The sequence below is a fragment of the Muscardinus avellanarius genome, assembly GCF_963383645.1.
Source record: "Muscardinus avellanarius genome assembly, chromosome: 18".
In the NCBI taxonomy this organism is placed as follows: domain Eukaryota; kingdom Metazoa; phylum Chordata; class Mammalia; order Rodentia; family Gliridae; genus Muscardinus; species Muscardinus avellanarius.
The window spans coordinates 17,736,014-17,745,790 of NC_137804.1; the positions used below are offsets into that span (position 1 = coordinate 17,736,014).

Below are 9,777 nucleotides of genomic sequence, written 5' to 3' on the forward strand. Positions count from 1 at the left end.
ACATGAGCTCGTGAGAGAATGAAGTCAGAGAGTGGGCATACATGCCAGACAGAAATAGGAAGTGAACTTGGTAAAACCTCTGGAAGTAGGCTCTGAATTACAATGTTTGGGGGAAAATCAAAATCCAGAGGCAAGGTTGATTTGTTCTCCTCAAGTGTGTTCATTAGGTAGCTCAGAAGAAAGCGTTTATTCAAAGGCAACTTTGGTGAGAAAAAATGGGAAGGCACAGTGTCCCACCCTGAAGTTATCTGGTTCTGAGTTACGGTTAATTTGCATAAACAAGGTAAGTATGGGGCTCACTATCTGATGCATAGACAGGAGGCTGGTGGGGTGCTGTTTCATGAGGGTAGAGAATAGACAGTACTGTGTTTGGGGAGCAGAGTTCCTGTCCCTCTCCCTTTAGTGATTTTTTTTTTAAGCAAAAATCACTGTGGTAACCAGGTGTGGTGGTACACACCTCTAATTCTAGTACTTAGGAGGCTGAGACAGGAGGATCAGCCTCAGCAACTTAGACTCGCAGCAACCTAGCATGACTCTGTTTAATAAAAAATAAATACCCTTCTGCTCTGGCTAGGTGGAGTGCTTCTGGGCCGCTGTCGGATGCCGCCTCCTGGTGAGATGAGGGAACTGAGGCCCAGAGAGGTTAAGTGACCTGGCCAAAGTCAATCAGCTAGTAAATGGTGGGGCCAGGACTCAAACCCAGTCTAGGAGCCTTGTCCACCTTGTTCCCCTCACTCTTTCCCCATGTGACCGAGACACTGTGGTGTAATCCCTGTGTGGAGGAGACAGAGCTGCGGCAGCAGGGATAGCAGCATCAGGCCTGGCTCCAGAGCATTGCTGAGAAAGACAACAACCTGGTACCTATGGGCAAAGCAGCCTCAGAGCACTGTGATGAGGAGGAAGAGGAGGAGGATGAAGATGAGGACAGTGAAGACGACTCAGAGGATGATGAGGACATGCAGGACACGGGCGAGATGAATGGCTAGAACACGTCACCTGACGATGGAGAGGTCAGTGAGGTGGACATGGAAGGCAACGAGCAGGATCAGGACCAGTGGATGATCTAGGTAGACAAGGCAGGGTGGCCTCGGGGCAGTTCTGAGCCAGCCCAGCCTACTCGCCCCAGCCCTCAGTCTGTAGAACCAGCTGATGGCCCCAGTGTCCCAGAGTTCACTCTTGGCACTTCCTCAGCTGCTTCCAGGACCCGGTCTCCGTGGCCCTTTCCAGGCCATCAGTCTGCCCCTGAATCCCAGAGCCTGAGCCCACCCACCTTTCTGGTCATTACCTCATTCCTTGGTTGTCAGGTCTGATCTCTTTCTAATTCTCTTTAATAAAAATATAAAAATACAGGACTGATTTGACACCCCCCCAAAAAAAAAATAAAATAAAAATATAAAAAGGGCTAGAGGTATTGCTTAGTGGAAGAGTGCCCCTGGACTCAATTCCCACTAACACACACACACACACACACACACACACTCTCTCTCTCTCTCATGTACTCACAGGTACTCCCCCCTCACACACACACACACACACACACACACACACACACACTCTCTCTCTCTCACACACACACACACACACACACACACACACACACACACACACACCTGTTCCTTGATTCCACGTGTTTTTGTGGTTTCTAATGAACACTTGAGGTTTTGATGCTCCAGCAGGCAGAGCCACTTCAAGTTTTACTAATAAACACCCTGCATGGGATTAAAATGTGGCAAGGGTGTGGATTAAGATGGAGGAAGGAGCCACGGATTTTAGGGTTAGAGACAGATGGGCATGGGATGGGGAGGACTGTTAGAATAAAGCCTGTAGAGGGAGAAAATAGAGGCAGATAGGAATAGGAAGTGCAGATTTCTGTGCTAACAATTTCCCCTGGTACCAACCCTGACAAATTCACCCGAAGGGTAAAAGGCAAAAGGTCCTTAGGGGGAGATTTAAAGACTTTGCCAGATAAGCAATTTGCTAAGTGGGGTTTGCCAGCAGGAAGGCTGCTTTCTGTTATTTGCACCGGATTAGTAATCACGACACGGCTTTGTGGAAATCTTGTTAAGTAGATTTAGTGAACTCAGATGGAGAAAATGTGTTTCATTTTGTCCCAGAGAGGAATTTAGGTTCTCTCTCTGCCTGACCATATCACGTGCTCCCCATTCGTTACTTCAGTAAATATTTTGTTTGTGGCCAAGAAAAGAAAAACATACATACATTATAAACTAGTAAATCTTTAAAAATGTTAGAGCCCATTGAAAGTGCATTCATAATAGCAAAGAACAGGACCCATGGGTATCATTGATAAAAATAAAAACGCCTATCTAATAAATCAGCTGCTATTTAACAAAGAAGACATTGTCAATAATGTCAACAAAGATTCCTTTAAAAAATGATTCGTTTCACGAGGTGTGGTGGCGCACGCTTGTAATCCCCGCACTTGGGAGGCGGAGACAGGAGGATCGCTTAGGTTCGAAGCCAACCTCGCTGGCTTAAGAGACCTTGTTTCCAAATAAAAATATAAAAAATAGGTGTCTGCGAGTGTAGCCCGGAGGTAGAAGGGTTTCCAGGAACCCCGGTAACACCACCACTACCACCACCACCAAAAATTAGTTTCCAACTGATTGAACAAAACCGAATCTTTAACTAGAAAATTTGGTAGCTTTAGGTGTGTGGCCACTTGAGGGAGCTGTTGGAGGCTAATTCACCTTTAAAGCACATGATGTACTTAAATATATCAAAGTCAATGAGGAAGCCAAGCGTGGGTAGGAGGGAGGAGGAGGGAAGGGGTTAGAGATTGGGTAGGGGCTGATCGGGTGATATGTGCACATATATCTCCACAAGTTTTTTTTTTTATCCTATTGAGATGTATGACTACAATGTACCAATAAAAATTTATATAAAAAAAGAAAGTAACTAGAGGTAATAGCACTCAGTCTTGAAATTAACTACACGGGGTCAAGGCAGTTACAGGAATAGCTGACATTGCTTACAGAAGATAGTATAAAAGAGTTGCCTTGCAGAAGGACACTACAAATTTATTTGTAAAACCCTAAGCCCCTATTTGATATCATTTTTTGAAGTCTACCTGTTCTAGGCAGAGATATGTAGTATTTTATTTCTAAGTCCAAGCATTTACTTTTTTTCTTCTTCTCTAACTCACCTTGCCCTTTCTTTCTTCTCTCATTATTTATGTGTCTGGATCCTGTGCAGGGAATATAGTACAAATAAATACTTAAGGTCAGGAATCTAATCTAATAAGACAAGTTATTTGTAAAAGATCAGCATTGCTAGCAGAAGAAATTAAGTTTGTATTTAGTCGAAGGACAAAAAAATTGAGAAATAATGGGCAGGCGATTTGTTTTACATGAAATAAGCAGTGAATGAAAAATAAAGAAAAACCTTAGATGAGTAAAGGCAACCTAACTGAGAGACATGGGAGGTAGGAAGAGGGACGCTCCCTAAGGTACATGATGTACATTTACGAACACATAAAGATAAATCACTAAGCCAAACATGAGAAGGAGGAAGGGGAGTGGGGATGGGGTGGGAATTGGGGAAGGGCTAAATGAGTGATGTGTGCATGTATGCCTCTGCCATCTTGTACCCATTAAGATGTATGACTTCAATGTACCAAAAAAAAAAAGTACAGTTTGTTTCCATCAGTTTTTTTTTTTTCTTTTGGTGGTACTGGGGTTCCTGGAAGCCCTTCTACCTCCGGGCTACACTCCCAGACCTATTTTTACATTTTTATTTGGAAACAGGGTCTCCTAAGCCAGCGCGCGCGGCTGGCTTCGAACCTGCACGATCCTCCTGTGTCTGCCTCCCAAGCGCGGGGATTACCAGCGTGCGTCACCACGCCCGGCTTCCATCAGTTTTATATCCATATTTGTTTTCAGATTTGAGGTAGTGGGAAAGAGTAACAACTTTTGCCATCAGCTAGATATGGGCTCAATTTCTGCTTTGACTACTTATTACCTGTGTGACCTTGGTTAATTTAATTAATCTGCCTGGCCATCCAATTCCCATCTCCAACCCTGCTTACCCCACACGGGACTGTGCGAATTCAGTGAGCTAGTGTATGCAAAGAACTTTGGCTGTGCTGGTGATTGGACATGAGGAACTTTGTGGCAACAAATGAGATTTCTTCTTAAACTTGTTCTAAGCCGGTGGACTTCCATAAAAAAAAAAAAAAAGCATTATGGGAATGTAGACCTGGAATAGATTTTGGGGGAATAGATTTTGGGGGGCTTTCCAATGCTGAGTTGGAGTGCAATTTTATTGGAGCAAGGCCTGCCTGGACTTGGGTCCTGGCTATGTCGTTTGCTAACAGTGTGTCCTGTGTACCTAACACACTCGGAACCTCAGTGGTTAGGATCTTCGCCCTAACCTTAGGGTTAGGATTTCAGCACCATCCCTGTTGGAGAGCCGTATGTATGAGTGGAGAGAGGAGAGTCTTAAGTGAGTGCTGTCGGTCCCACCTTATTTGTATGAATTGTGCTAAGCAGATTCACAGGTGGGCATCCCTGTTGCAGGAAGATCAACCAGGGACCTGCAGCACATGCCTGTAATCCCAGTACTTGGGAAGCTAAGACAGAATGATTGCAGGTTGGAGATCAGCCCCAGCCGTGTACCAAGACCCTCAGCAACTTCCCAAGACCCTGTTTCAAAATAAAAATTTAAAAAGGGCTAGGTTGTGACTCAGGGGTAGAATGCCTCAGGATTCAATCCCTAGTACCCAAACAAAAATAAATAAACAAAAGCAAACAAAACACCAAGTATCCGCCAGCCCTGTAGATGGAAAGCATACACTGACATGAGAGGAAGGGTCTATGCAAGTGGAGCCTGACACTTTGAAAAGTGGATTCCTCTCTTCCCTCGTGATCTCTTCTTGCCTCAAGGCTCTCCTTTCTGGTAGTGGTCCCTCCAATTCTCTTTCCTCCCAAATGGATGAGCTTGATCAACTCTAACCTACTTTAATTTGTGTCTTTTTCTCTTTTTATTCCAACTTCTTGTTTGGGGCATAATATCTAGGTTTAGTTTGCTTTGGATTTCTCAGATTGTTCTCTCAGGAAGCCTAGCTTTTCAAAATAAAATGCTTTGGTCTTAAGACCACTGTCTGGGCTATGGATTTTAAAATTGATTTGGAAACAAAAAGGCCCAGGCACTGTGTCTTTCTTTTTGAGCTCCTGCTGAGTGAATCTTAACTTCCTAAGGAAGAAGGAGGCCTGAGGTCAATGAGGATGGGGATGGGAGACCCTGGAGGGTAAAAGAAGGAAGCTTTATGTTTCATTTTGCAGCATCTGTTTTAATGTAAGCATATTTTGCTTTACTACAGTTAGTTCCACAGAGAAAGCTGAAGTATAACTTTAACTTCACGGTTGTGCTTCTGGAGTACTTGTATAGGAAAACAGATTTCTAACTTCCTTTCTCCCTTGTGAAGACAGGCATGTTTTATTATCATGATCTAGTTCTTCTAGCAATTGTTGTTAGAGCCAGAGAACGAATGCAGTTGTCATACAATTAAAATAAACATATGTTTTTTGGAGACATAACATTTGCAAAACTGGTGCGTCATGGTCCAGGTGACCACTTGAAGTTGCTTTGCTTTTAGCGCGCTCAGTCCATCGGGAAATCTTCAGAAAAGAACAGTGATTGGTTGTCAAAGTGTTCATGCTGTGTCTTCTACCACGAGTCGTACCGTATGATGCAGTGTGTTCTTTCGATTATTTTAATTAAAATTAGGTAGTTCAGGATGAAAAAAAAAAGAAATATAGCATGGTCCTGTCCAAGGGTTGGCAAACTGACCTGTGGCCAAATTCAGCCCCTGCTTAGTGTGTAAGCCTAAAAGTGAATAATTCTTTTCTCTCTCTCTCTTTTTTTCTTTTCCTAAAAACATTTTAAACCAGGTATGGAAGTGAGTGCCTGAAATCTCAGTACTTGGGAGGCTGAGATGGGAGGAGCAAGGCCAGCCTCAGCAGCTTAGCACAACACTGCTTTAATGAAATAAAAAATAACAAAAGGGCCTGGGGGTGTGGTGCGGAGGCAAAATACCTCTGGGTTGAATTCCTAGTGCCAAAAATAAATACATAAATAAATAAAGGCTACAAACAAAGAAAAAGCAAAAGAGACTATCCATGGTCTTAAAAGCCTTACGTATCTATGTAGTGGTCTATTACTAAAAAAATACCTTATCCATAATGTTGAAAAATAATTAAATGATCTTGAATCCTACCTGTCATTATAAATAGGTTGTTTAACCCATGACACACATTTAAACAATGAAGAAATCTCGAATCCTAGCATTATGAACAGGCTGTTTAAGCAAGGACACGTATTTAAGGCTACATACCATATTACTAAAACTGTTTTCTCATTTTCAAGTTGGAGATGATATCTCCCAATGAAATGACATGCATCAGAGTTATGTTGTCCATAGGTACTACATAGAAAGATGGTCTTCATTTTCCTTTTAACTTTGTATTTCTACAACGCTGTAAAGTATCTGGCACTTTGTAAACATTAAAGAAAATGTAGCATAATTTTCCTGGCTAGAAAATAGTTATCAGCAATCCCAGTACTTTTGAGGCCAAGACAGGAGCATCATAGGTTCAAGACCAGCCTCAGCAACTTAGCAAGACCCTCAGTAACTTAGTAAGGCCTTGTTTCAAAATAAAAAAAATCAAAAGGGCTGGGGAGTGGCTTGGAGGGAGAATGCTCCTGGGTTCGATTCCTAGTACACAATAGAAAAATAAACGAAAAGAACAAGTAAATCTTAATTTACCACCATGACATAAAAAACCCTTTAAATATAAACTATTTTAAACTATTTTAATATTAAACTAATGCGAGGAGGAGCATGTATTTGGTGCTTAGACTTTAAATGTCTTCCTTCAAAGTATCGGTATCAGAAAAAAGATCTATAGCTTAGTAGGCCTGTCATTGTTCTTTAATGGAATGACTTTCTTAGGGATAAATTAGTAATACTTTTATTATCTTATTTTAAAAATTTTATATTAAACATATTATTAAACTTTATGTTATGGACCTTTCTGAACCTATGGTTGAGAGAATAGTAAAATGAAGTTAGTTTGTATGATGAAGTTAGTTTCAACAGTTATCAACATATACCTAATTTTTTTTGGTCTATGTGTTGTTCTGGGGATTGAACTCATGTGCATTCTACCTCTGAGCTATACCCCTAGTTTTATTTTATTTATTTATTTATTTATTTATTTATTTATTTATTTTGTTTTTAAACAGAGTCTCTCTAGGTTGCTGAAGGTCTTCCTAAATTGCTGAGGCTGTCTTTGAACCTGAAATACATGCACCACCTGGAATGACAAGCATGAGTCTGGATAACATATACCTAATCTTGTTTCCTTGATATTCCTTCGCATTTCTCATGACCAACATTATGTAAATTATTACAATTATTTTCTAGAGATTCTCTAATGTGTGTGTGTGTGTGTGTGTGTGTGTGTGTGTGTGTGTATTTCAGCATACATGGCTCTTTCAGTTTGCATCTCTAAAGGACTCTTCAAAAACATAATCAGAATAACATTGTCACATGGAAGAAACTGATGGTAATTCCTATTTATCAACCAATACTGAGTTCAAATCTCTCCTTTTTTCCCCCCAAATAGCATCTGCATAAAGCTTCTTAGTTGACATACATCTTATGTCTCTTTTAATCTCTATGTGTTTTTCACATTTTATTCTTTGAGATGTATGCACCGTTGAATTGATTTTGTTAATGTTTATGTCTATGCTCCTTAGGGATATGGGCTTGTAGTTTGTTTTTGCATGTGTGTGTGTGTGTGTGTGTGTGTATGTATGTATGTATGTATGTACTAGTATTTGTGTCAGGGCAATATTGGCTCCATAGGTTGAGTTGGCAAGTATTCTCTCCTATTTTTTTTTCTAGAAGGGTTTGTGTAGGACTAAGATTACTTGTTACTTCTCTGTTTGGCAGAATCCCACCTAAGCCTGGAGTTTCCTATGTTAGAAAAATTAAAAAATACCAACCCAATTTTCCTTAATAGATGTAGTATTATTCGTGCTATTTATTTCGGCTTGAATACGTTTTTATGGCTCATTTCTTTCAAAGCATTTGTTTCTTTAGATTGTACAGTTTATTGGCATACAATATTCCCATATTAGTCTTTCAATGCCTCGGGGTCTATGGCGAGGCATTCTCCTGGGTTCTTAGAGTTTTACTGTGAGTCGTCTCATTTCCTTGTCTTGCTACAGTTTTATCAAGCTGATTAATCTTCTCAAAGAACCAGATTTTGGTCTTATTGATTTTGTTTATTTTGCTGCTTTCAATTTTACTGTTTTCTTTCTTTGGCTCTGGGTTCAATTTTCTCTTTTCTCTCTAATGTGGTGTAAGGTTATATTATTACTTGAGGCCCCTCTCCTTTTCTATCATAAACATCTAACATAACATTTCTCACATAAATGTTTCATATCATAGACTTAAGCATTGTTTGAGTTGTATTTCACAAATCTTTCTATGTTGCTTCTTTACTTTCATTTAATTCAAGGTATGTTTCAGTTCTCCTGAGACTCCCTCTTGGATTCATAGGTTATTTAGCAGTATGCAATTTTATTTCCAAATATTTGAGGATGTCTTGATATTTTTGTTATTGATTTTTAGGTGAATTTCTTGCAGTCAGGGAATACACTTTGTATGGCTGCAATTCATTTAAATTTTAAGGTTTCTTTCATGGTCTACAGTGTTGTCAATCTTCGTGAATGTTCCATGTGCACTTGAACAAAAATGTATTTTGTTAAAGTACTTGAAGATGTCGGCATGATTAAGTTATTGAATAGCATTAAGATCTTCTCTATTACTGATTTTTTTTTGGTGGTACTGGGGTTCCTGGAAGCCCTTCTACCTCTGGGCTACACTCCCAGACCTATTTGTACATTTTAATTTGGAAACAGGGTCTCCTAAGCCAGCGCGCGCAGCTGGCTTCCAACCTGCGCGATCCTCCTGTGTCTGCCTCCCAAGCGCGGGGATTACAAGCGTGCGCCACCACGCCTGGCTCTATTACTGATTTTCTGTAACTATCAGTTACTGAGATAAGGGTATAAAATATTTTTGGCTATAATTGTTGATTTGTCAATTTCTTTTTTTAATTATAGCCTCACTTTTTGAAGCTCTCTTTTAGCTACATATATACATAGAATGGTCATGTTTTCCTGGTCAATCAATATTTTCATCATTATGAAATGATCCTTTGTATTACTGATAACCTTCCTTGCTCTGACATGTAGTTTTATATTAATGTAGTCACTCTGAATTTTTTGATTGCCTTTTGCATGATATATAATTTTTCAACAATATACCTTAATTGATCACCTGTGGGCTTTTTAAGACATCTTATAGCTGAATCTTGCTTCTATATCCAATCTGAAAATCTTTACCTTTACTTGGAGCTATTCAGAACATTATATTATATGTAACTATTGATGTGTTTAAGTTTAAATCTATTGACTCCCTCATTTTTTTTTTTTTTTTGTGGTACTGAAGATGGAACCCAGGGACTTTCTACCTCTGGACTACACTTTCATACCTATTTTATATTTTATTTGGAAACAGGGTCTCACTAGGTTGCTCAGCGTCTCACTAAATTGCTGAGGCTGGCTTCGAACCTGTGTGATCCTCCTGTCTCAGCCTCCCAAGTGCTGGGATTACAAGTGTGCGCCACCAAGCCTGACTTCTTAGTATTTAAAAAAAACAAAAACAAAAACTTATTCCATCTATTTTTT

General features: G+C 40.1%; 1 pseudogene across 1 annotated transcript; it reads left to right on the forward strand.

The window, feature by feature from the left end:
- The first annotated feature begins 618 nt into the window (after positions 1-618).
- LOC308276471 (anaphase-promoting complex subunit 15-like) lies at positions 619-1,067 on the forward strand (annotated as a pseudogene). The gene is made up of 2 exons: positions 619-673; positions 709-1,067. The product of its transcript is annotated as an anaphase-promoting complex subunit 15-like (transcript).
- The last annotated feature ends 8,710 nt before the right edge of the window (positions 1,068-9,777 follow it).